Source organism: Gorilla gorilla, chromosome 6 (genome assembly GCF_029281585.2).
Source record: "Gorilla gorilla gorilla isolate KB3781 chromosome 6, NHGRI_mGorGor1-v2.1_pri, whole genome shotgun sequence".
Classification (NCBI taxonomy): domain Eukaryota; kingdom Metazoa; phylum Chordata; class Mammalia; order Primates; family Hominidae; genus Gorilla; species Gorilla gorilla.
In genome coordinates, this window is record NC_073230.2 from 120,316,777 (window position 1) to 120,340,142 (window position 23,366).

General features: G+C 34.4%; 1 protein-coding gene across 8 annotated transcripts in view; it reads right to left on the bottom strand.

The window, feature by feature from the left end:
* IMMP2L (inner mitochondrial membrane peptidase subunit 2) overlaps nucleotides 1-23,366 on the bottom strand; it is an 888,292-nt gene that overhangs the window by 685,815 nt on the left and 179,111 nt on the right. The window lies entirely within an intron of this gene.

Consider the following 23,366-nt stretch of genomic DNA (forward strand, 5'->3'; position numbering starts at 1 on the left):
CAAATTTTCCAAATAAAATCTTGATAAATCCAGCTGAATAGTTAAAAATATGACCAAATAAGATTTAATCCAGGAATGTAAGACAGGTAAATTTAAAGATACCTATTAAGGTAACATATTTACCACATTAACAGATAAATACAGAACATATGTATTACCATCTTTATTGATACCTAGTATCAAAGGCCAAAGTACTTGAAAATCTAATTTCCACCTAAGGTAAACAAACAGCAACCGACAACGAAAATAAACCTCTTGACCAACTGGAAATAGACGGGAAAAAACTTATTTGATAACATTATGAGGAGCCTAAGGGAAATATTACATTAAATGATAAATATCAGAAGGATGGCCATGAAAGTCAAGAGGGAGGAGAGGTTCTAGTCAACAAAGAAAAAAAATTGAGATGTATAAGGCTTAAAAAAAAAAGAAAGAAAATGTGTTATTTTGAATAATATGACTACCTAGAAACACACAGACAATAAACTTAAAAATATAAATAGGAATATTTTGAAATATGGTTGGAATCAAGATCAACATTAATGGCCTTCTTATACACAGAAATAAGCAACTGGAAGACTTATTGGAAAGAATATTTTTTAACAATAACAAAAAAATATGGAAAACCTAGAAATAAACCTAAGAAGGAATGTGCAAAGTTTATATGAAGACAACTATAAAATTTAACCAAAGGAAATACAACAAGTTCTGAAAAATGAAGATACGCCATTCATTCGATAAAAAGTTAAATCCCTACCCTATCCTGGACTCCAATCTCAATAGAATAAACACAACTATATAGGTACTAGAATAAAATATTAGAGAATAAAGAGAAAGTGAAGGATCTAAAAAGGATACTACTGGGGAAACGGACTAATGAATTTAGTTTTTCCAAAGGTAATCTTTAGCAGCAGCATCCATGAAAAACTTTTATGAATGTCCAATTTATAATACAGTACTCTAAAACTGACAGTTTTTATTGAATATAAAGAACAATGGTTGCCTGTGAAAAGTGAAATTTTCTTCTTAAAAGTTCCTTTATTTTTTACAATGTACATCGAACTTTTTAAAAATCAAAATGAAATAAATTTTTAAAAGTTAAAAATATAATATACATAATAATACTAATGCATGAAATCAGTTTGGTGAAATATTTTTCTTATATAAATTAATTATGAAAATTAGTAATTTATACACTATAAATCTTTAACCAGATACTGTATAAATAAAAAGTGTTATTACTCTTCAAAACTTCTTCAATGTAAATTGTAATATTGGGCTTTATTACTTAATGTATAGAATCTGTGTATATCCTCTTAATTAGTAATTTGAGATATTTTTTCAAAACTTCTCTTCTTCAGTTATTCTCATAAATACCCACCAGTTTCAAAAGCAATTTTGAAAACTTCTACTCAAAACAGAAAAACAATAAAAAAACAGGGAAAAAATAGAATAGAAAAACCTTCTGGTCATTCATAAGATGTACAGAAATGTTGTTCATGAGTAATCTTTTAAATGTTCACCTCTATATCAAATGTAATTTATTTTCTACTCTCTGAGCAATGATCCAAACATATTTGAAGCTATTTTTTTAACTAAGGAGAACATACAATTAGTCTATTTTAATTTTGCTTCATATTTCAAAGGTTTGTGTTTAAGCTTTATTAATAGTGCTCTTTAAGTTATTTTCCTCCCAATAGGTCTTTAATTACATGTATCTGAAAATACAAAGTCTAATTCTGTTAGAAAACTTAATGATTCTTAAAATATTTGCTTTCATGAGTATATGATTATCTGAAAAACAAACTCCAAAGGGCAATAATTAAGCAACATGGGATTCCACATAGGCAGAATTTAGAAAATTAAGCTAATTTTCTATTTTATTTAATTTAAACATTAAATTTAAATTTAGAAAATTAAACATACACCATATATATATACACAGAAAACTTCATATTGAATAAAATACAATCAGCTATAAAGTAGATTAACAGACTCAGATTCCTTTTAGGCTAGTAAATTTGACTCATTCAACATGTTCAGATGCAGTTGGCCCACTGTATCCATGGGTTCCTCATCTGTGGATTCTAGCAACCAAGGATTGAAAATATTCAAAAAACAAATTTGCATCTCTTAACATGTACAGACTTTTTGTTCTTGTCATTATCCCCCAAACAATATAGTATAATAACTATTTATATAGTATTTATATTCTATTAGGAAATATATGTAATCTAGAGGTGACTTTAAGTATAAGAAAGGATCTACATAGGTTATAAGCAAATACTACACTATGTTATATCAGGGATTTGAGCATCCTCGGATTCTGGTATCAAGGGAGGTCCTAGACCAGTCCCTCACAGATGCCGAGGAATGACTGCAACCCCTTATTCAATGTTAAATCCCAATTGTACGCTTTTTAGTGTAGCATTGAAAAGTTTTAGAAGAATTCTCATATAAACAATGCTATAAAGTTAACTTTCCAGATAAACTGAAATAAAACTGGTTTTTAAAAAAAGAGAGAAAGAATTGACAATTTTACAGTTATTTTTATTCATAAGATTTTAAAAGCATATATAGGCTGGGCTCAGTGGCTCATGCCTGTAATCCCTGCACTTTGGGAGGCTGAGGTAGGTGGATCACCTAAGGTCAAGAGTTCAAGACTAGCCTGGCCAACTCGGTGAAACCCTATCTCCATTAAAAATACAAAAATTAGCCAGGCATGGTGGTGGGTGCCTGTAATTCCAACTACTCAGGAGGCTGAGGCAGGAGAAGTGCTTGAACCCAGGAGGTTGCAGTGAGCCCGAGATGGTGCCATTGCACTCCAGCCTGGGCAACAAGAGTGAAACTCCGTCTCAAAAAAAAAGTATATATATGCAAGCTACAAGATTACTATCAACTGGTACAGTACTTTATAAACTACAAACTCATCTTTGCCCTAGGATTAATCACTAACCACTTCAAGAAGGAATGTGGACATAGACTGGCCCACTGTAGCATTTAAAGTTTTTTGGCTAAATACACACATCTGTGTTGTTCTTTTCAAACCGTCAAGATATAAAACTCATTTAAAACCTATTTTTAAATACCATGCAGCAATGATCCCTTAGAGGCAGCAACTTTAGATGATGCTTAAACAATGAATTTTTTTTCCAACAATAACAATTTTCTTTGAATTCATTTACAAAACGTCACCACACAGCATGAGGTATACTTTCCTGGTAAGCAACTATAAAGTAGAATTAACTATCCTCAAATGACCATGAAATTAAGTCAGCCATATCAGATTAAGATGACCATAAATGCAGTTAAAACCATGCTAATTTACATAGCCCCCAACCATGTTTAATTGCCACATTAAAAACCCTTCAGATGCTGGTCTGTCCTTTTACAACTCAGAACAGTGTCAACTGAATTAACTTGTTTTGTCTGAATGTTACACTTTGTTTTTTCATTTATATAGCTGGGAACTTTCATGAGCTCCAGTTATTATGTCTAAATATTTTTATTAAACAGAATAAAATAATCAAATCTATCAAACTGGTTTTAATGAAGTAAGCAATGCATTTTTAAAAGGAAGTACTCTCTTAGCCCTAAGCAACATGAGTCATCATGAAGAAATTATTTATATATATATATATATATACTTATCCATTTCTATCTGGTACTTTTAACCATGTGGGGCATGCCAATCTTCCCATGAGCATGGAAACTGAAAGTAACCCAAGGGCACTAGCCAGCTTTGGAATTACTGCTATAATGCCTCCTACACCACACCCATCACACTCCCATACTCTGATTTCTGCAAGCCACAGAAAGCCAAGGTTTTCACCCTAGGGCATTCTGGACTCTTTTGATACCCTATCTCAGAGTAGAAACCCAATCTTCGTACTGGGCTGTCAACCATTCACTTTTTAGATTCAGAGTACATAATCATTTGGCTTGTTTTTGCTATACCCTCCGGGTGCCTCACACTCTAGAATGAACTATTTGATTTGTTGACATCTAGTATGTTTAGATTTCCCTTCCTTTCTGGACTACTCTTTCACGTTTCCTCACCTACCCCACAGCCTCAGATGCATTATCTTACTACCCTCTATTCTCAGCTCCTCAATGACCAGGATATAACTAGGAATTGAGGATAAATTATTTTATTCCACTTGTTACTTAGGCAACCCCAAAACATTAATGAAAGCATCTTTTGCCATCATGTATTATATAGAATCTTCAGTAAGCAGCAATGCATAACAAGACAAAAGTGACTGATTCTGACCTACCTAAGGAAAAAAATCACATTATCTTGTGATTATCTTGGCTTCTTCCATAACACAATAATCTTTGGTTACCATAATGCCTAAGCTCAATTAGAAGTCAGAAACCCCAAAGTATCCACACCAGGCAGCAAAGCAAGAATAATCAAGATTGACATATTTCAACACACATATAGTTGCACTGAAAGGCTCCCTTAACCAATTCACCAGATAACCCCACCCCCAAAAGAACTATGCATGGGTGAAATTTCTATAGTTTTTGCACTAAAAGTAAACTCTTCCCATGGCTGCTAGAAATCACCAATATGACCGTTCTCACTGTTGATCTTATGCTGCTATAGCAACCAAGGGAGACAACTGGAAATGGGAGAAAGTCTCTTTTAGACTGACGAAAATTAACAAGGGACAGAAATCAAGATAGTAAAGGAAGGAGAAGGTGCTGTGATTTAGCCAGAGATAATCATTGTCGACATACTATTATATTTCATTTTAGATCTTTTTCCTAGGTGTGCAGATTAGTGTACTCAACTCCATTTCAGTTGTGTTCTTTAATGCACACTAAGTTAGATAGCTAGAACAAAAGCTAAGCTAGAAAGCTAAAGTTTATTTCCTAGACTTCCTGACAGTTAGACGTTGGCACATCACCTAGCTCTTGCCAAGCAGATACACTGGCATTACTTTGGAAGGCAAGGTTAACACAGTGAGACAGAGGCCGGCTGCTGTTGCCTCTGCTGTTTTTACTGGCAAGGTCAGTGATATAAAAATTTGACTTTTCTGCAACGTAGATCTGAATGTCCAAACTCTACTTTCATGAAAACAAAAGCTAGGGCCAGGGCATCCATGTGAGGTGGCCTCCTAATTCTCCAGGTTTTTGTTTGTTTGTTTGTTTTTAATGAGACACAGTCTCTCTCTGTCACCCAGGCTGGAGTGCAGTGGCATAATCTCAGCTCACTGCAACTTCCACCTCCCAGGTTCAACAGATTCTCCTGCCTCAGCCTCCCGAGTAGCTGGGATTATAGGCGCCCGCCACCACTCCTGGCTAATTTTTGTATTTTTAGTAGAGACAGGGTTTCACCATATTGGCCCATCTGGTCTGGAACTCCTGACCCCAAGTAATCCACCTGCCTCAGCCTCCCAAAGTGCTGGAATTACAGACGTTAAGTCACCATGCCCGGCCTCTCCAGGTTCATAAACACCACAGAAATTGCAGCTTCCTTAGCCACCTATAAAATGAGCAGCCACTACTCCAAGCAGAAACATGCTCATTGGTTGTTAAGCAAGAAATAAACTTTCATTGTGTTTGAACCATTATGCATTTTTTAATCTCTTTGTTACATAAGCTAGTGGTTACCCTAACTGATAAAGAGTCCAATAAATATTTATTGAACGACTGTTAAAGAAGAGGAAATAAATGCAAGAAGGAGGTGGAGGGAGGGTGGGAAAGATGGTGAAAGATAAATAGATGGTTAAGGATCTTGATTTTTTAAAGAATTAATGGGATAAATATTCTCTTGGAGTACAGAATTATTTCATACTATTATAACTACTAAATTAATAATAACCTATTTGAATTTATTTTCTATTGGTTTTTCAGTATAACATCTGTTCACAATTCCTATCCTGTTGAAATTTATACTCTAATCCACTCCATAAATTTTAAAAAATGATTTTGGTTTCTGATTACAATTTCGCCATAATGTAATTACAAATCCAAAAGTAAGGGAAAGTCCTCCATAATACATGAAGCTAAAATCAAATACAGACATCAACATAATACATATGTAAAAACTAGATTTCCATTTTATTACATGCATACTAATTATTAAAATGTAACACTTTTGATAATATTTTAAAGCAGTGTCCCCATAGTGTGCTCTGAAGACGCCACTCTGATTGTCCCCATGAACCTTGCCCCTGCAAGGCCATAAGGCCTCCCTTTCCCAAGTACACACCTGTGTGAGGGAAGATTGTTTTCATACGTACTCCAAATCAAGTAACATTACACAACATATTGAATGCAAAAGCAGATATGAGAATCCACCTGTTTGTATTCGGCCAGATATTGAAGAGATTTATGAAAATGTAAAACAGGCCTGGGGCACAGTGGCTCTTGCCTGTAATCCCAGCACTTTTGGAAGCTGAGGTAGAAGGATTGCTTGAACCCAGGAGTTTGAGACCAGCCTGGGCAACATAGCGAGACCTCATCTCTACAAAAAATAAAAAAATTAGTCAAGCATGGTGGCACATATCTATAGTCCCAGCTACTTGGGATGCTGAGGCAGGAGAATCACTCGAGCCCAGGAAGTCAAGGCTGCAGTGAGCTATGATTATGCTGCTGCACATAATATGCCTGGGCGACAGAGAGATACCTTGTTTCAAAAAAACAAAGAACAAAGCAAAAGTAAAATAGTGCCCTCTTCTCACTAAATAGTTTTGTTTTGAAATATATAGTTATTTTTCATAAAACTGTCTTATTTATGTTGATACATAATACTTTTATTTTTAAATGATGAATATATATTTTAAATTTTCTCAATCTTAATTTCCAATATGCTAAATATTGATACAACTAACCCACAGAACAGAAGCTCTTTAGGGTCCTAAATTTTTAAGAGTTTAATGAACCATAAATAAATTAGTGAAATCCTGTAACAATGCCAGGATTCCTTTTATTAATAGTAAACAATAAACTATATTTAAGTATAGCCAATTTTCTACATGTACAAAATGCTAGGCAGCCTTCCTATTGCTGTAGTAGAAAGAACATGACATTGAATACATGGGTTTAAATACCAGTTTCATAACTTATTAGCTCTGTGGGCATCTGTTCCCTATTATTCTCACTGCTACCATTACAACAAACTCAACGTTATGCATATCAAAACTAAAATTGTTGCATTTTGCAAGCATTCTTGAACATTTAATTGTGCAGGATTAAAGAGAGTAATTTATATATAATTATATACACTTACTAATTCAATTATCTGGGAGTATATTTTAGCTAACTCACTATTCAGAGTTATACTTTCTATAGTAGCAGTTGCAGCATAACTGAGTATTCTTAAAGCAAGCAATTAATAAACTCCAACATAAAATTTTTCCTTGCCAAATTATATCTGTCTTGTTCTATTGAAACTCAACAAAACACTTACTTGTTCAAGGGACTATGCTGATCCAAAGATTTCCCTTCAGGAAAATGCTGGTGCTGCCTAGGGATACTAGTACCTTTCCATAAAAAAAGTGTTCAACTAAGAGAGCTGTCCAGGCCACTCATCTTTGATAACAGAAGTTCAGCTTTATCATAACCTGTATGTCAGGCATCCAAAACCTAGGAAACTACTCTTCATTACTAACAACATAATAACCTTTCAGTAGGTATTATCTCAATTCTTTTTCTCATCTACATTTTACAAAATGGTTTGTTGAAGAAAGTTAGGTTCTAAAAAGGAAGCTCTAAAACAATAGTCTTCATTTTTTTCTCTCATATTCCTAAAAGAATTTTCTAAAAATACACAACATACATTTTCAGTTGACATGTAAAAATTTTCATCATGAATTTAAATGATTGCAAAGGCTATAATTTCTAGCATGTTACAAATACTGCCATTTTTATATAAAACTGTTATACCAGTCTTTTAAGAGTACCAAAGAAATCTAACTTCCACAGTAATCTGATAAACACCAGCAACCATTTTATCAAAAAAAAATTCAAGAGTTAGAAAATTTATATACACTTTTTTGCTTAAACTCATTTCCAGTTATCTCCCCATAGGATTTTACCCAAATGTAATCGTTTTTATTTCTAAAAGTTTTTAACTGATCCTCTATCATACTTCTCTTCAATAAAAATGTACCTTAAAATTGAACTTTTAAATTGTGTTTAATTTTCTAAACTGTAATGTTCAAACTAAGAAATATATGGAAATGTATTTCTTAATGAGAAGGGCTAGATTTTTTTCTTTTTTTAAATAGTTTATAGGCCTCTGAATGAATGTTACTCATTGCTAGTATAATGTTTCACATACATTTTTTTTCTATTTTTTGTTTTCTCTGTTTATGAAAGAACTGAAACTGTTCACTAAGTAGATGAGAAGGATGTTTTGTTACGGCAATGTTACTAAATCCTTCAAAATCACATAGCTTATTAAAAATATTTGATGTGTGAAAACTATCAGCTGTTAACTCAATTACATCTTCCTTAAGTCTGTTGAAACCGAAGAATTAGAAACCATATGAGTTGCAAAAGGATTTTTTACCTTGAGTTTAGGTCATTCACTTTTTCAATACCAATACCAATACCAATACCAATACTTCTAGCTAATCCTCTGCTATCATGATGCAAGGGAATTTTCCATCCTGGAGAAGGGTACAATGAGAAGATCTGGGAGGGGCGAGAAGTCTGCCTTGCTTGTTGTAACATGAGTCAAGAGCAATTCTGAAAGGGGAGTTAGGAAAGGAAAAGCTGCTTTCACTGTCTTTCACAGGAGGACCAATTTTAGGACAGACTATGGAAAGTGAGGACTTACATTCCTTCAAAATCAACTGTGTGCAACCTTGGCAAACAATCATGTACAAATTTGAAGACCTCAAATCTAAGGGACGCTATTCCTTCGCTACTCCAAGTGTTTTAAATCCCTTCTGTCTGTCTCTTTTTTTCATACACACATGAATGCAAGCCAAAGCCCATTCACAGAAAGCAATCATATAAGGCACATCTTTGCATTTATTATAAAATTATTGTTGGTGCCACAATAATCACAATACTGAATAAGCTCTAAATCCTTGCTACTCAAAGTATGGACCTCAGGACAAGAGCATAAAGCATCATAACACTGTTAGAAATGTGGAATTTGGGGCCCCATTCCAAACATACTGAATCAGAACCTGATTTTAACAAAATCTCCCAGTGATCCCTATGCAGATAAAAGTTTGAGAAGCACGGACCTAAGAAGCAGAGAAATAATTTTTAAAAATGTAGTTTGTAAAAAACATACCTCTTGTAGAAATAATATTTCCTCCTTTTTGATCATAATAAAGTAACCCTCATGTTTCCATTTTTGTCAATCTTACTAGCACCAGCCAGTGTATTTCCTAAGACCGTTAAGGCTTGAAGTAAAAAATATATTGGAAATGTATTTCTTCCTCATTATCCTGGATTTCTGGAGTGTTAGTCTAGCTGATTTGTCTGCCTACAGTCTTTCCCCCCTTCAATCCATCCTCTGCACAGCTGCAAGAGTAGAATTTATATAACAAATCTAATCATGGGACTCTCCTGTTTTAAAACCTTCAAGGTATCTCCAAATTAAAATACAAGCATATAAGGACAAGATTACCTGACCCCTATTGACCTCTCTAGCCTCATCTCCCAAACACCTCCCATTTTCTCCTGTACTTACTCTTTTAGCTCCCTGTACACACCACGTGGTTTTGTGCATTACCTTTCCATCATGCTGTCCCTTACCAGAATATCCATTCCCTATTTATTGCCTAGCTGATTCTTACCTGTGCCTAAAGGTTCGATTCAGGAATCTTCTTTTCCAGAAAACTTTCATGTAAGATCCCCCCCTCCCCCCGCCACACACACATCTACCCCTTCATACACATACAATGGGCAAAGGTTATTTTCTTTGTACTGTCACAGCACTTACCATTTTGTATGTAAATAATATATTTATATCTCTGTCTCTCTATATAGACAGTAACCTCTTCTAAGGACTAACAAAATTAACAGCACAAAGCAGGTGCTAAACATTAAAAGTCAAATTGAATAAAACAAAACGTGATTGTTAACCATAAGAATTCTAATAGCCACCTCTTATAATTAGCATATTCACTTCTCTATTCATATGCTTTTAGTGTTCTTATGTCATCTGCTAGTTATCATTTTACTTTTATTTTGGTTTAAAAAAAAATCTACCTCAATTCCTTTTTTTGCAACTAGGCAGAGTACACATATGTATATAGAGCACAGCTCTGTGACTTTGCTGAAATTACATAATGTGTCTTAGTCACAGTTCCTTTGTTAATAAAATGGTAATTACAGGATCATATTCAGTAGGTAGGATTAAATGAGGATGCTATAGTCCCAGCTACTCGGGAGGCTGAGACACAAGAATCACCTGAGCCCTGGAGGCAGAGGTTGCAGTGAGTCAAGATTGCGCCACTGCACTCCAGCTTGGGCTACAGAGTGAGACTCAGTCTCAAAAAAAAAAAAAAAAAAAGGATTCATGTGAAATATTTTATATAAACTATAAACACTGGCCAGGCACGATGACTCACTCCTGTAATCCCAGCACTTTGGGACGCCAAGGCAGGCGAATCACTTGAGGTCAGGAGATCAAGAACAGCCTGGGCAACATGGTGAAACCCCACCTCTACTAAAAATACAAAAATCAGCCAGGTGTGGTGGCAGGCACTATAATCCCAGCTACTGGGGAGGCTGAGGCAGGAGAATCGTTTGAACCCAGGAGGTGGAGGTTGCAGTGAGCCAATATCATGCCACTTCACTCCAACCTGGGCGACAGAGTGAGACTCTGTCAAAAAAAAAAAAAAAAACTATAAACATTATATACGTAAGTAATAAAAATTGATTATTTTATTAAAATCATCCATTGTAACAAAAAGTACAGTGGTCAGAACTCTAAACAACAGGAAATACCTTAAGAAATAAGATAAACTTTAAATAAGAAGGTCTTAACCTTTCTGCTGCTGAACTTTTAAAATTGAATTCAGTATAAAATTAATACCCCGCAGTGGCCTTTGCACAATCCTATATCTCCTTAGTTTCCTGTACTTCATGAAAGATGTAGGAGAAATAAGTGATTATTTGAAACTGTTCAGGTTTTGAAACACAATCTGCTATCATGAATATTTCATTTCTTGAAAATATTTTCATGCTTATCCTTTTCAATAATGCCACATCATAATGCTTTATTTCATCTGCCTGTGACAGACATCATTACTAATCCTATATAGCTGCTTGTTTCATGCCACGCTAGAGCAGCTATTGAATTTCCTACAACATGGCAGCCAATCCTGACATTCATATGAGGAATACTATGATAAATATATAAAGGACTATAAATAAGGCAACAAGAATTAAAACATCATAGGTTCTGAAGGTGGCATCTTGACTTAATTGAAAGAAACTCAACACATAACCAAAGCTGAAGGATGAAAAGGAGAAACAATTACCAACTAGTTTATAAACCACAATTTAATCAACTTACACGGCAAATAAACCTAGCACTCAGATCTTGTTGAAACCGGTTTTTATGAAACTTGGTTTTATGAAACTTGGTTTTTAATGCCATTCCTCACCAAAAAGAATCATGGCTTCTGGAGAAATGGCTAGCTTCAGGGCTAGATAAAGAAGGTACACAATTATCCTGGAGCACCTTGCTATGCCAAAAAGTAAGGAAATGCTCAAAAATGATTTTTTAAAACCTATCACAAAGACTTAGAATTATAAACCACCAGTAAAAAATTTTTCTAATAAAAAGTAGAAGGAAATGAGGAAGAAGGGACGACTGGTAGAGCAGGATGCTGAAGACTGACTAGTAAATGAAGAGGAAATACTGGCACTGGTACATCATCATTTTGCAACCATGACAGTAAAGCCTGGTCCAGGCAAGAATTATTAGTAGATGCTAAATCAAGAAGAGAAATTTACATGCAGGGTCTCTGAGTATCTCCCCATGGATTGCTCATTAATAGCAAGGGGATAAGCAGTAACTAAAAAATAGAGAAACTAGACAGTACCTTGACCAGATAAACATTGAGAGCTTCCAGATGCGATGCCTGGAAAAGGAAAATCATTTATATAATATCCTGGCTAGGAATGCAAAATCTGAACCTAACTCATGAGAAAACACCAAACAGACCTCGAATGAGAAGCATTCTATTAATAAAAGAAAGAAAAAAAAAAAAGAGCAAGGGCGCTGTATTATTCAAATATATCAGTGTTATAAAAGACAAAAAAGCAAGCTGAAGAATTGTTATAGATTAAAGATTAAAAGAGATTAAAGAGACCTGACAACCAAGTACAATACACGGCTCCATGCTGGATCCTGTACTCGAGAGAAACAAAAAGCAAATGTTTATAAACTACATTACTAGGTACACTGACAAAATTCAAATATGAATGGTAAGTTAGGTAATGGCAATATATTAATGTTAAATTTACTGACACTGGATATTATACTGTGATTATATATATATAAAATGCCTTAATCTTAGGAAATTGCATTGCGATATTTAGAGGTAAAGGAAGGCAATAACATCTGAAACTTTCGGAAGATTCTAAAAAAAGAAGAATATAAACATATATTCATTCTCTCTATACATATGCATTCTCTCTATATATTATTTCATAAATATATTCATTGTCTCTGTATATATGTATACACACACGTATATATGTGGAGAGGAGAGACAGGGAGAGAGATCACATGATAAAACCAATGGGACAAAATACCAGCATGTTAACACTTGCTAAGTCCTAGCTTTAAAAGAATATAGGTATTCTTTGTACTATCTTTGCAACTTTGATGTAAGTTTAAAATCATTTCCAAATACAAAGCTTGAGGGGGAAAAAAGCAGGCAAAAGATAAACACAAAATTCAGGTACTGTGAGAGAGAGGAATAGGAGAGAGGAGGAACGCACAGAAGAATATGCTGACAGTGTTCTCGGTGACACTTGTGGCTGTTCCTCTTATTGTTATGCTTTATAACTACCTACATGCTACATATATTCCTGTGTGGATAAAATATTACGTTAGGAAATATTACATCAGAAAGAAGAATAAAGAAAAAAATAATGTTCTGTAAATTGTTTTAATAATTTCTTCAAAACTACAATAAGAATACTAAGAGCCCTCACAATGCAAGCACAAAAGGACATACACTAATAGGTATTTCTGGAGTAACAATCATTAATTTGTTTTTATTCCTACTGGGTTAAAAGCATAATACTATATTTAGGTCCAGTTATTTAGTTACCTTCATTCTTCCTCAATTTGGTAGTACTTTTTTCTCTCAGCAAAAAGGCTTTTTTTTTTTTAACACAACATGTAGTACAGTTAACAAGTGTTAATACACAGAATTATAGCTAACATTTATTGCTTACTAAATGCCAGGCACTATGCTAGTAAGTACTTCATATACATTATATCTTTCAATTTTCACAGTTACTTGAGCAATATATATCCTATTATTTTCCCTCTTTTTGCACGGGGAAAAAACAGAAATAGAAAGGTTAAGTAACCTGTCCAAAGCCACACAGCTAGCGTGAGTCCAAATTTGAACCCAGAGACTCTCATTCTAGACCTCATACTTGTAAACAACATGCTCCACCGCACTTGAACCTGAGATTCTGATCTCAAATAGTTCTTACATTGAAAACAGAGGTAAAATGCCCATATAGTACTTTAAAACCAGTGGATAAGCAATAGATGATAGCTATTATTTCCATTCACTGAGCAACAAATGCTGTACATAAAATAAAGACTATCTTAGATTTGAATTCCCCTCTTCATTTTTCCTTTTGACCACTCATTAAAGAAAGGAAAAGGTATTATTAAGTAATTAAGATGCTACCAGAGACAAAAGGATAGAAAAACTTTTAAAATATTCTCAATCTATATACACTAGGTAATCCACATTTTAAAAATATTGAATATGCTTATATGGAAAATGCTGGTTATATTGGATATAGGAAAAAAGAGTTTTCTAGCACAATAGAATTCTCAGGTGTATTAAGTGGATATGTCATTTTACGGCAGCCCAGCATCCAGCCCTTTTCCTGACATCACCCCTACTTCTTTTGGAGGAATTTTCTCTACTATGCAGTCCTGGTGGAAACATAAATCCAAATACATGTTCTCCATTATGGAAACCAAAGACGTCTTTTAAAGGCTACTTCCAGAAAACTCTCTGCTCACTCCAATGGTATAGGGAAGTGAACATATAACCCAAGTTCAGTCAGTCAGACACATTCTCTCAAGACTTAGTGTATTAAGCAGAATCAATGCACATACCAAAGACGTGGTTAGAGTTTATTTACGCCAGCAACACAGCCTAACATTTTTGTTGTTGTTCCTGAAAGTTCTTGCTACCAAGACCTTCCAGATCTGCCTAATTCTTATCTGTTTCAAGCATAACTCTTTAGTCTCCCTTCAATCCTGTGAGCTTTCCCCATCCCAGATACCAGATATGTCTAACAAACTCCTTTTTTGCTTTTAAGTCAATCTGTTTCCTTTACTGGCAACAAGAGTAACAACAACGACAAATCTGTAAAATAAAATATAAAAGCATAAGGGGATAAAATTATATAATCTTATTTAGCAGTTCTTTGGGTGACTTTTATTCTTTTCCAATGGTTTAGTATACTGGAAAAAGTACTGGCCAAAGTATTTAAAGAGCTAAAATCTAGTCCAGGCTTTCCATCAGCTGGCTTCAACATCTGAAGTGTGAATTCATTCTGGTCCTCATTTTTTTTAAATATGTAAAGGAAAATGGTTTGAACTTCAAGTTTTGTTATATTCATAAAATATTATGTTTTACAGAAAGGACCAAAGATTTCAATGACAATACCAATAATACAGACCTTCTTTTAAGAAATTAGCACATGAATGACTGTTACAGTATTTCCTATTCTTTTTTAATAATATTGTTTTCATAGAAATAAAATGTTACAGTAGTTTTTCAATGACAAACAGGAATCAAATACTTTCAGACCATTTCCCTAAAGGGATGACATTACATAACTTAGAAGATTGAGCAGTAAGAAAAAAATTGGTTTGGAATATTACTATCAGTAAATAGCATTACGTTTGTAAGATCTACAGGCAAAACAATGCATCTTCTATAGGTTTTTACATTTTGTAATACCACAACATTCTCCTGAAATGTAATTCCCTTCATGTTTTCAAATGTTGTATAAGTACCAGCCTTACATAAAAGTTTCAAGTTCAAAAGAATAAAAAATTCCTTTAAAAGATAACTGACGATTAGTTAGACATGTTTTGCTACAGTTGTATAAAATTCATTGGTATAATTACTAAGGAATATATTCATAATAGTATTAGGATTTCAATTTTCACGAAAGGGCTAAAATTACTCGTGTCAAAGTCAGGCAAAATTTTGCAAACTGGCATTAATCATGGATTGGTGAGAGTCCAAAAAGCCAGTAGGAAATCATAGAATACGGTCAGAAGGAGTTTTAATGTTGAAACCAATATATCAATAGAAAAGTATTGCTATCAATTCTTTAAAAATTAAAAAACAAAGCCATTTTCAAAAGCCAATCAAGATTAACATCATTAAATCACATCTCCAAGAACAATAATTATTTAATTTTAACACTTACCAAGCATTAACTGTATGCTTGATTTAAAAAGCAATGAGACTTTGTTCTTCTCATAAAAGTTTTATCTCCCTAGACCTAGGCTTAGATATACTATTTGTTACCACCTCTCACAGCAATTCAAAACACAGAACAACTATCATGGCAGTCATTATGCTAAATTCTGGATGGTAAAGAGGAAGATGAATTAGTCCCTGGTCTTAAGCACTCACAGCCATGAAATCAACCCAATATAATGTGGTCCATGCTAGAAAACAATGGTATTTAGTATAATCTGTTAAGGAAGCAATTAATTCTGTTTAGGGACAGAGGAAAACCTATAAAGAAAAGGTGACATATTAAAATTTTATAAAAATATCAAAAACTCTTATCCAGACAAAGGACTTCATTGTCGGTCAGATCTGAGTTTAAACCCCAACTCTAACCTGTGTTGTCATGCGAAACTGAGCAAGTTGTTTGGAAACCTAGAATCTAGGCCTAGTTCTGCTGCTCTTGAGCCATGCCCTCAGGCAACATTTAACATCTCTCAGCCCCAATTTCAATGGAGAGAGTCAGTGAGTCATTCTCTATGATCCTTAATTTCCCCTCCAGTAATAACATGACTCTGCACCTTATAGTAAATTAGAGAAATTCCTATTGATATTGAATGTGTTCATTTAGCAAATACCTCTAGAATATCCAACTAAGTACTACTGGGCTTAGCAAGTGGAATACATCATTGAACAAAATAAGCAAAAATCTCTGTTTTCAGGGAGATTACACAGAAAACGTCTATGGAAAAACTTTTAAAATACTTTATTGCACCCTTGTTCAAACATAACTTCCCTGTGCAGTTGACATAGACATTAAAAATAGTTAACACTGGAAAATTTCCAAATAACCATAAATATTAACACAGAGAAAGAAATCTAGATAGCGATGAAGCATAATTAGTAGCACTACCATCAAAATCCCGTTTCTCTAAATTCACACTGAGTCAGTGAGCCTTAGCGGCTTGACAAAAAGGCAGCATGTTAACGAGATTCCCCTAAACCAATTTAGTATATAGCCATATTTTTTCCTCATTTAAATTATTCCATAGTTTCTTAAGAACTATGATACAACCAGGTAAGTTTTATTTAAAGATAAATAAAATCTGTACATGGTGAGAAAATATTAACACAAAAACCTATTATCTCACTTCTTTTTCAGACATTCCACTTCCATACCTGGTGTTTTTCAGCCTCATTTTAGGCTATTTTATTATATAAGATTTTTATTTGAGTTATATATCATCACTGTTTGAAAACTGATTTATTATTCAATAGTCAATTGCAAGACATCCATTCTTAGGCATCTTCAAAGCAGAAACACAGTCAGAGTATGCCAGGTGATGGAGGGGCTACAGAAAGGATACTTGATGAGGTAAGGAAGAACAGAATATAGCTGCCCTCAAAATACACAGCAACTTGAGGAGAGTCACGGCAAATCTTACAATCTTCCATGCTTGGACTCTTCTTCACTAATCTACTAATTTCTCTGTACGACTTTTCCCATTCTCTCGTGGTGATGTCTTCTTCATGGATGCTACAGTATCCTAGATTCTGCAGCCTGCCTTCTCTCAAAATGTCTGCATACTTTTGCATCTTTCTATTAATTGCATCCCTTTCTTAGAAAAGAAGATCTTACTGGGGTTGTGGTGACTTTCCAGTATGGAGTATAAAGTCCTCATGTTCAGCCCCCTTAATGGCTGTGTGCTTTTGACTGCCTTTGGATAATGCGGTCACAAGATTTTTAAAAAACAAAATCTTGTTAGCATATGCCTAAGGCATCCATCAAAAGAGGACTATAGCATAGGAGTACCAGAAAGTTTCTAAGAAAGACATGCAAGTACTTTCTGTGGACTGTTCACCATGTAATGATACAGTATCACCATAGAGACTGTATGTACAGAGACTGAACTTAAAAGTCACTCCCACAATGTTAAGGCATTTCATTCAAGGCACAAAAGTAAAGTAAACACTGGCAAATATATATAGCATATACTAAAAATTTAAAATTCTAAAAGGTGTGAAGAGGTGGGTGTAGTCATATGTTTATGTAATTTAAATAGGCTCAGCTTAGGAAACTATTCTTTGAAGCAAAACAAAACAAACATACAAATAAAATATTGTGAAAACACTGTTTTTAAAGCTGAGCTGGTCAGCATCAAACATGCACTTCAAAGTAGTTAGTCTTAAGTTTCATAATTGGTATTCTTCAAACTGTGAAACTCAGAATATATTGACAAATGGCCACAATTTTGGGTAAGAGAACAATCACCTTGACAAACATTTTCCAAAGTTTCAGTATTCCAATTTTATCAAGGAGAAATAGCCAGGATTACACAACTGCCAGTCTGAGGTTCTGTGCCAACATCATGCATAAAAATTGCAAGCAATGACCAAACAAAATATAAAATACAAAGGACAAATGCTTGAGGAAATGGATACCCCATTTTATATGATGTGATTATTATACATTGCATACCCGTATCAAAACATCTCATGTATCCCATAAATATATACACTTACTATATATCCACAAAAATTAAAATAAAAAATTTGAAAAAAATACAAAACACAACAAAGAAAACTTTGGAATAATACTTCCTTTAAGCTGAATACTTCTATAAAATACTGGAGCCACATGAAAGAAAAGAATACGTATCTCTTGTTCTCCTCCCTTCTGCCAGTGGGCACAAGATAAATATTCCTTCACCCTCCACCTGCCACCCACCAGATCCCACTGGCTGCTATCACACAACCACAAAATGAGCCACCTTACAAGGAAGCAGATACCAAGGAAGGCAGAGAAGAGAGATGGAGCTGACTGCCTATGAACATTCAAATGATCACTGACTTTGTCACTTCTTCTGATGAGTTCTGTTCTTTTTTTTTTTTTAACATAAGCAAACTCTGTTTCATAAAATAAAGGAAATGATGAGCATGGTACAGGATGGCAGATAAGAAAGGGTATTTAATCTATCTCTTTCCCTCCTAGTCTACCGAAAAGGCCATGAACATAATGTATGAGCAAGGATGATAAGAAACACTAGTTTTGCACTAGCAAAACAAAACAGGGACAGAATAATATGAGCAGTCATAATTCCTCATCAGTTTCATTTTTCTATTTCAAGTGCTGTAGATCATTGATCATGTTCTTGCAAATACCCATAAAGTCTACACATTGAAGATGAACAATTAGGGTAAAAGTGAACATAACATTGATGTAATCTGTTTTGTTACCCACTGGAGGAAGGAACCTATAAAATTATCCAAAGTTTTAACTACGGAGGATTAAGAGACTTGCCCCTACAATATCTTCCAATGTTTTCATTATTGAGGATTAAGAAACTTTCCCCAAAACACTTTAAAGTAGCATTAAGAGGTGAAAAAAAAAAAAACTGTAGAGAGAAAGAGATCACATGCCTCCCACAGGGTAGTTGTTAAATGAGTATTTCTTAAATTTAACTGAAAATATATAACAGGAAAGAAAAAAATAAATTTTCTATGAAAAGGAAAAAGAATTTGAGATGATCAAGAAGGTTAACATACTGGAAGACAGTGCGGCATTTGAGGAATAAAGGTTGGTATCATCTACTGGGCAGAATTGTTTTGAAAACTGGATGAGATGTTTGCAAATATACTCAGCAAATGTCACACAGTAAATACATTGAAATTGAGAAAAAACACTGAATAAAAGAGAGAAACCTGCTTTTCAGTGCTACTAAGTAAGGTGAAGTGGAAAAGAGGCCATGCAGTTAGGATCCTCTTTCTTGGTCCTTTCATGATCCAGGAGCTGCTGCTTGTAAAGCTGCTCTGGGGCAGAGATTTCAATTTGTCTGTTTTCTTGACAACTTCAGTTATAAGCTTTGCTAATGCTTATAAGTTCCCATTGGAGAAAAATTGGTTAGTGAGGATTATGAACTGAAGGAAAATGCCTTCAAGGACGGGTTGGTAAGATTAGGATAAATTCTAATATTATACAAAAATAGTAAGATTATACTCTACATATTTTATACCAAATTTATTTCTCCTGTGCTGAGTACAGTAACTCATAAATCCCACTCACTCTGTCCCCAAGCATGAATGAAGAACATGAAAAAATACATCAGGGATTTAAATGAATGCATTTTTAAGTTAAGGAACTCATATTTGACAAGAATGGCTTATGTTTTAGGAAATACTATTTTGAATCAAATCGAAGTTGAGGTGGTTTTTTTTCCCCTACTTTTTTAATCGTGGAGGAAAAAAAAAAAGCCAAACATCAATTTCTAATGGTAGGCTTGCTCTGACCCTTCCCATTTTACTCTGCAGCAAAGACCTCATTCAGTTCCTGAAAAAAGCCAAGCCTTCATCATGGTCACTTCAGATTATATAATGGGAGCTGCTCTGAACTATCCAAGCACAAAGCAGGTCTCCAAAAATTGCTCACATGCTAAAGCTTGATATTGTCATGTGTCTATAAATGCATACTGAATAATGTAAATTGGTAACCTGCTGACAATGCATTTGCATAAATCAAGTCAATATTCATGTAGTAAAATCACCACTGAGCCTTTTATCTTTCCTAGTACTGATCATTCTGTAGCTAGTAAAGTCCTAGACTAGGCTGGTAACTTAAAGTTAATGAATGGAAAGACTGGCATCCTAGAAGAACAACTAAGAAAAACCTAATAGAACTTAGTGATAAGAAGCTAGTTCTCAAGAGGAAAAAAACCAAAATTAGGAAAAAGAAAATGACAAGACTCAACAATTCCACAAAGTGAGCTTTTCAAAGTCCATTCTTTCTCCCACATTATTATTGTCCTTATGTCTAACAAGTACCCTGATGAACAACTTATCATAAGGCTCCTTGCATTTTTCACAGTATAAAGGGGAAAAAGCCATATAGCTCTTACAAAGTTAAACCCAAGACAGTCAGACCCTGAGAGTCAAACAAGTAAAGATGTAAGTAAAATGGCTTTGGCCTTAAATCAAAAGCTAATAGGGCCTGACCACGTAAGTCTGACCCTTTAATAGTATTCTCTCCTAGCTTGGCAACCCAAGTGAGAAAACAAAGTGTTGGGGTTATGTAAGCCTGTGTGAAGACACTGGATGCTGCATTCAATGTTAGCTACAGCTATCACATTGCTGAGGAAAAGTTACATTAAATCAGGGAAAACTATTGTCACTAAGTCTAGACTTTTGTTTTCAGAGACAAGAAAATGTGAAATTTAAGCATCAAATATGATATCATGATCTATCAAGAAGACTTGAATATTTTTGGTAAATGTTTACAGTTCCTACCACAGTTTTAGCTCCTTCATAGCGGGGGGTCTTATACTTTAGTGTTGTCTCCCACTATTTAGGAGGTGCTCAGAAAGAGAGACTTCACTGATTATTAACTCAGAACTCTCAGGATGTAAACTACAGACTAAAAGTACTCACACACTGATGCCATATTTGCCAAACATTAAAAGGAACAGGCTTGTTGAGTGTTGCTACAAAGAGTAGAGGCAGGTCAAAAGAAAAAAACTACCAGGAAACAGATGAAAAACCATCTAAAGTAATAATAATAGTAGTCTTATGAGACAGTAAAATATCTGCCACCAAAAAAAAAGTGGTTTTTAATCCAATCCACTTGCTTAAATTATGATGTCAAGGTGTGGTACTCAACTGGCTCATTCATAATATCTGAGTGAAGCCTGGAAATGTGCATTTTCAACAAACACAGTTCTCATGTAGGTAGAAAACAACATGTAATCCTGGCTAAGCAACTGTACCTTAGCAAACCTGTGAACAGATTTCCTGAATTTGGTAAAAGCGACTTTTTTTTTTCGAGACGGAGTCTTGCTCTTTCACCCAGGATGGAGTGCAGTGGTGCCATCTCAGCTCACTGCAACCTCCACTTCCCGGGTCAAGCAATTCTCCTGTCTCAGCCTCCCAAGTAGCTAGGATTACAGGTGTGCGCCACCATGCCTGACTAGTTTTTATATTTTTAGTAGAGATGGGGTTTCACCATGTTGGCCAGGCTCATCTTGAACTCTTCACCTCAAGTGATTCATCCACCTTGGCCTCCCAAAGTGCTAGGCTTACAGGCATGAGCCACCACGCCCGGCCAAAAGTGACATTTTTGAACTGAGGGTCATGTGAAATTTAAGTCTTTGTCTCTATGAGATTATGTAGTTTGGTAAAATAAAGTAACAACCAGAGCAAAAACAATAAGAATAGTAATACAAGAAACCTAAAAACATATATTACTTGAGACATGTTATAGTACCATTTTTAAAGAACTCAGGCTCTGGATTTAAAATGACCTGGATTCAAATCCTACACAATTTACTAGCTCTGTGACCTTGAACAAATAACTTATCTTCTCTCAGTCTCAATTTCTTACAACAGTTAGCTAACAGAGAAATTATGTAGAGTAACACTGTGTTACATAACACACACTCAAAATTATAAACAATGAAGAGTAATGGTACAAATATCTAAACAAATCTGACAAGTTTTTTGGTAAAAAAAATAAATTCCAAAAGTAAAAAAGCCCCATAATCTCATTAACTTAAAATACATATGTGGCCAATAAACACATAAAAAGATGTTCCACATCATTAGTTATCAGGGAAATGCAAATCAAAACCACGAGATACTACCTCACATCTTCTAGGATGGCTACAATCAAAGAAATAGATAATAACAGTGTTGATGAAGATATGGAGGAAGTGAACCCCATACACTGCTGGTGAGAACGTGAAATGGAGCAGCAGCTTCCAAAAACAGTTTGGCATTTCCTCAAATGCTTAAACACAGAGTTACCATATAATCCATCAATTCTACTCCTAGCTATATATATATGAGAATTGAAAACAGTTATTCAAAAATTTGCATACAAATGTTCATAAAAGCATTATTCATAATAGCTAAAAGGTGGAAACAATCTAAATGTTCATCAACTGATGACTGGACACATAAAATGGGGTCTATCCATACAGTGAATATTATTAAGACATAAAAGGGAAAAAAAGTAGTGATACATAGAACATGATGAACCTTGAAGACATCATGTTAAGTGAAAGAAGTAGGTCACAAAGAACCACATATCATGTAATTCCATTTATATGAGATGTTCAGAATAGGAAAATCTATACAGACATAAAGCATATTAGTGGTTGCTAGGGACAGAGTGAATGGAGGTGGTATGGTGGTGACAGCTAAGGGATGTGGGGTTTTCTTCGAGGGTAATACAAATGTTCTAAAATTATTCTGATGAATGTACAACTCTGTGAATATACTAGAAGTCATTGAATTGTATACTTCAAATGGGTGAATCATATGGTATATGAATTAAATTTCAGTAAAGGTGTTTTTAAAATAAATATATGTAATATATATTTGCACAATAAAAAATATAGTTATTTTCTTCTAATATTGGATTTTCCCCCTAGAAGTAGCTCCTTATCACCAAGTTGTATAGGTTTTTCTTAGTCATTCTTCTATAATGTTATTCTTTCCTTTCCATTTCATATGTAAATATATATATGTGTGTATGTGTATGTGTATGTGTGTATGCGTTCATATATATAAAGGAGGAAAACATCCGTCTATAGTACAGCTCCATAGTATAGTATCCTTCTATAGTACAGCTCCATAGTATAGTATCCCTCTATAATACAGCTCTATGGTACTCTTCAGGCCCAGCACCTGTTCCTTTGGTAAACTGCTTTT